This window comes from Lactuca saligna, chromosome 5 (assembly GCF_052625555.1).
Source record: "Lactuca saligna cultivar CGN05327 chromosome 5, ASM5262555v1, whole genome shotgun sequence".
Taxonomy (NCBI): domain Eukaryota; kingdom Viridiplantae; phylum Streptophyta; class Magnoliopsida; order Asterales; family Asteraceae; genus Lactuca; species Lactuca saligna.
This window is the reverse complement of record NC_136421.1, coordinates 43,808,508-43,814,414: the sequence shown is the minus strand read 5'-3', so window position 1 is coordinate 43,814,414 and position 5,907 is coordinate 43,808,508.

Below are 5,907 nucleotides of genomic sequence, written 5' to 3'. Positions count from 1 at the left end.
TTAATGCTTATATAATAATAATAATAGCTAGACTATTAATTAGTCACAGTTATCGTTAGACTAAACCCTAGTGGTATTGATACTAGGTTTTATCGAAGGAAATTGTTTTGAGAGTATCGAAGCGCTGTGCGAGTGCTGAGTCACCACCTTTCAAGTGAGTGCATAGTCCCTTTCATCTTACACATAGATATGAAGTATTTTAATATAAATTACGTGTTTTGTATGCATATTGTCTGAATACTTGCTGTCTATGCTGGGTGAAAGATTTTTATACATGTTTTAAATGATTTAAAATGAAATAGTTGTTTTGTGATAACACGATGGGAGACATCAGTGTTATCAGTGATCCAGTCATCTAGTGGAGTATAGATGACGACTATTGACGATACTAGACGGTCCAGTGGAACGATAGCAGGATCGTAACCTGTAGGTATTTTTGAACTAGGTGCTCATTAGGTATTTTTGAACTGAGTGTGTTCACTACGGTTCTTTGAACTGAGTGTGTCCACTAGGTATTTTGAACTAAGTGTGTTCACTAGTTACTTTTGAACTAAGTGTTTACCAGATGTTTCGGACTACGTGTTCACCAGATACATTCTATAAGCCTTGGTAATGATGGACTTCGTGTCGATTCCTTAGGATGATCCTTAGGGATAAATAAACGAGGAATAGCTGATTCTTAGGGTAGATCCTTAAGACTAAAGAAGATAATGGAGATGGGTAATTGGGTTGATTGTTTGATTGTTTAAACATAATAATTATATTATTGTGGGTTGAAAACCCTATGTACTCATCAGGTTTCCCAACCTGACCCACTCAGTTTATTTATATCACAGGTGTTGAAACGGAGTCACTTTACACTGAGAGATTTAAACAGATGTAGATCACTAGTGTAAATAAATGTAAGTTCTGTTTATGCTTATGTTCCTGTATTGATGATGACATCCCAAACGTTTTAAAATGAATAAAAATACGTTTCTTCGAAAATGTTTTAATAACGTATTTATCGTGTTTTTCTGGGAACAAATTCCGCAACATTTTTATTAGAAGAAGAACTCTTATTTTTATAAAGCATAAACAAAATCGGTCTTTTCTGGCCGTGAAAATGGGGATGACACAAGTTTAGGGCATATATATACACTCCTTTGAGGAGTTTACGGCCCAAAGGCCAAATCCCTTTGAGTTTACTGCCGTAAACTCTTATGGAAGGGTGTTTTTGATGCTTTCAAGTCTCATACACATGTAGGATAGGTTCTAGACGTTTACCTAATGCAAATGAAGGCCTTAGGCACACTTTGGTACCTTAATTTGATGTTCACGGCCCAAGCACAATCATAGGGCCGTAAACTCTCAAAAGAGGGGTTTTTGGATGTGTTTAAGTCCTTAATTTATGTAGGAGTAACCCTAGGTAATTGTCCAAAGCTTTAGGAGTGTTAAAATCACACTTTGATCCAAGTTTTTGGAGTTCACGGTCCAAGATCTTCTTGGGCCGTGAACACCCAATCTTTGGTGTTTCTTTGTTGTTTTCTTTTCCCAATTACACCTATATACAAGCCTAAGGTAGTAACATATGATGGGAAGGGCTAGGCATCGTTTTCGGGAGTTTACCGCCTAAGAACACCTTGGGGAGTAAACTCCTAAATCTAGTTGTTTAGCTATCTAATCTATGTTAGAAACACATTAAGAGCTATATAACACTACTAGAGAGAGGTACTCACGGTTTGGGATGAAAACTCGAAGATCCGTGAGAGAGAAAATGGCTTTTCTCTAGTTGTAAAAGTGAATAATGAATGAAATTGGTTCAGAATTCTATTTATAGTCCTGAGATTTTTGGCAGAAAATATTTTATTCCTGAAATGAACTCTAATATAATAGAGTGTTGGAATAACAAAGTTGCACAAAACCCTAGTGCATCCACTCTCTTGATATCTCCTGAAGTGTAAACCCTGAATTATTCAAACTTATACGGAGAAGTCTGAAAATTTGTTGTGACTGCTATAACTTCTATTGAAGTGATATTGTTTGTTCAGAATGGAAATTTCGGGTTGTCACAATATTTCACACACAGGTCATACTCAAATTTCTAATGATATTAAGTTGCATGATGTCTTGGTTGTTCCACATCTTACTAAGAATTTATTATCCATCAGTAAGCTTACTACAGATAATCCGGTTGATGTTTTGTTTTCTCAACCATATTTTACTATTCAAGATAGGAAACACGACAGGTACTGGCTCGGGGCAAATGTGAAAATGGGCTCTATGTGATTTCTGTTGATCATCACGCTTTCGTAGCAGTTTCATCCGTCAAGGCATCTTATGAGACTTGGCATAAACGCTTAGGACATGTTTCTTTTGACACAATTTCTATTTTGAACAATTTAGGGTGTTTATTTGTTACTTCTATTTTGCCTAAACCTATTATTTGTGATTCATGTCAATTAGCAAAGGGACAACGTTTACCATTTGAGTTGAATTTTAAATGTGCTGATCATCCTTTGGATTTAATACATTGTGATCTATGGGGTCCTTCACCTGTATTGTCGATTGATGATTACCGTTACTATGTTGTGTTTGTTGATGATCACTCTAGATTTACTTGGTTTTATCCACTTAAAGCTAAGTCGGATTTTTATGCCATCCTAACCGTTTTTCTCAAGTTCGTTCAAACTCAATTTTCTAGAAAAGTTAAAATATTTCAGTGTGATGGAGGAAAAGAATTTATAAATCATGTTGTTAAGAAGTTATTTGACGGCAATGGTACCTTTCATCGCATCTCGTGCTCTTATACACCTCAATAGAATGGCCGAGCTGAACGAAAACATCGAACTATTGTGGAAACCGGGTTAGCCATGCTCTTCAATTCTAATGTTTCTACTTCTTATTGGGTTGAAGCTTTTAGTTCCGCAACCTATATCTTCAATCGCTTGCCTAGTTCGGTGTTAAACGGTAAAACTCCCTTTAAAATATTATACTCACGTATGCCAAATTATAGCAATTTTAGAGTTTTTGGTTGCCGGGTATTCCCGTATCTTCGCGATTATGCGCCACATAAATTATCACCAAGAAGTATCCCTTGTGTGTTAACTGGTTATTCTTCGCAATACAAGGGATATCGTTGTTTGGATCCGCAAACGTCTCGGATTTACATAACCCGGCATGCTTGGTTTGATGAGGATCATTTTCCCTTTAAAAAGAGCTCATTCTTCCATTGATTTACACAAATTAAAACTATCCAATTTCTTGGAGGATATGCCTATGCCTAATCCAATTATTCCATCACGAGTACCATTAACGCCATCAACCTCTTCACTTTGTCCCACATGTTCTAGTGGGCCATATCAACAACACCATGATGAGACTCATTCCACGGCCCAAGATACTAATAATGATTCTTAAAATGAGCACGATTCAAGTTCAGTTTCAATCCCATCTCCAACTCAAACAGAAACTAATTCTCATCCAATGATAACAAGAGCAAAGGCATGTATATTTAAGCCCAAACATCAAGCCAATATTTCTTTTCTAGATCATCATAAATTATGTTTTGCATTATTTGCAGCTACTGATCCTAAGGGATTTAAATCTGCTGCCAAAAACCCAAAATGGATGCAAGCCATGCATGATGAGATGACAACACTCCGACAAAATGACACTTGGAATTTAGTGTCTCGACCATCCACTGCTAATGTCGTTGGTTCAAAGTGGGTTTTCCGTACGAAGTATCATTCGGATGGATCAGTTGAGCACCTTAAAGCAAGACTCATAGCCCAGGGTTTCACTCAGGTACCGGGTCTTGATTATTTGCAAACTTTTAGTCCCGTTGTCAAAGCTTCCATGATACGTATAGTCTTATCCATAGCTGTAATTAATCAATGGAAACTTCATCAACTAGATGTCAAAAATGCGTTTTTGCATGGACATTTAAGTGAGACAGTCTATATGGAACAACCGCCTGGATTTTTAGATCCCGAGTATCCAAATCATGTTTGTCAGCTTAAAAAGGCACTCTACGGTCTCAAACAAGCTCCACGAGCTTGGTTTCATCGACTTAGTGCATTTCTCACTATTAATGGATTTACTTGTAGTCGAGCTGATACATCTCTTTTTATTTTAAACGAGACTCGTGTATTATGTATCTCCTTATCTATGCCGATGATCTCATTTTAACGGGTAATCAGGAACATGTTATTACATCCTTCACTCGTCGACTACACCAAGAGTATGCCATTAAAGATTTGGTGGATCTAAATTACTTTCTTGGTCTTGAGGTGGCTTATATGGATTCTGGTATATTCTTGAGCCAATCCAAATACGCGCATGACATCCTTCAGTGAGCGAGCTTACTTGATTCTAAACCGGTTGCTACACTGCTAGCCCCTCATGAGATGCTTTCTTCCACCGGTAAACTATTTCATAACCCTACCTTTTATAGGTCTCTTGTGGGTGCTCTTCAATACTTGACCATTACTCGTCCAGATCTTGCGTATGCTGTTAATCAAGTAAGTCAGTTTCTACAGGCTCCTACTAAGTCACACTTTCAGTGTGTTAAGCGCATTCTTCGATATGTGAAAGGTACTGTCTCATTTGGTCCTACCTTTACCAAGCCTCACACCATCTCCGTTCTAGGTTATTCAGATGCTGATTGGGCTCGCTGTCTTGAGACACGTCGCTCGACATATGGTTACTTGATATTTTTGGGTGGAAATCTTGTGTCCTGGAGTGCTAAGAAACAACCAATTGTGTCTTGTTCTAGCTGTGAATCTGAGTATCGTGCTATGGCAAACACTGCAGCAGAAATTGTATGGATTACACATTTATTACAAGAGCTTCATACATTACTGCGCGGATCGACCTACCTTGTTATGTGATAATCGTAGTGCTCTTTTCATGACACAAAATGCGGTCTCTCATAAACGGAAAAAGCATATTGATTTAGACTATCATTTTATTCGTGAATTGGTTTCCTCGGGGAAACTCTACACTAAATTTGTTCCAACCAAGCTTCAGGTGGCGGATATCTTTACAAAGAGTCTCCTACGATCTCAGTTTGAACATTTTCGAGTTATGTTGCGACTAGGACCACCACCGTTTCGCTTGAGGGGGCATGTTGGAGTAAAATAGACACAAATGATAGTTTGTATGCCTTTATGTAATTACCTCTTAGTTGTATTCTGTTATTGTAATATATGCTTTATATATACCGATGATATCCCACCTAAATTGGTGCGGAGATTACCTTTATCACAGAGTAAATAGAAAAGAAAAAAAAAACATTCAATTTACACCAAAATTCTAATTTGACATTGTGTTTTTTTTGTCTTAAAATTGACACTGTATTTTCTAATTTGTTATAATTTTGACCATTTGACTGGTCAACCAGGTTACATGCTGATGTGGCATGATGATGTGTCAGTTTTAATGATGTGGCATGCTGACATGATACGCTGACGTGTCAAAATTGAATTTTTTTTCCACAAAAAAAACTAAGTTTTTAATTTTTTTTTCGATTTTGACACTAAGTTTAATTTTTTTTTTAATTTTGATACTATGTTTTTTTGTTTCAAATCGAACATCATTTTTTCCAATTTTGTTCAGTGTTGATAATTTTCTATTTGAAAACGTATAAATATTTTTTTTAATACATTTAAACCGTATAAATGTTTTTTTCAATTAAAAACCATAGTTTTTTATAAACACAAGTTTTTTTACATTCAAACCACAATTTTATATATAAATATGTATTAGTTATATAAAACCGTATTTTATATTAAATACGCAACTTTAAAATGAGTTTTGAAGTTTAGAAACGTGTAACAGATCAAAACCCGGATGTCAAGTTTGTAACCCATGAAATTTTTATGGTTAGTTTGATTTTTATGATACAACTAATACATATTTAAACAT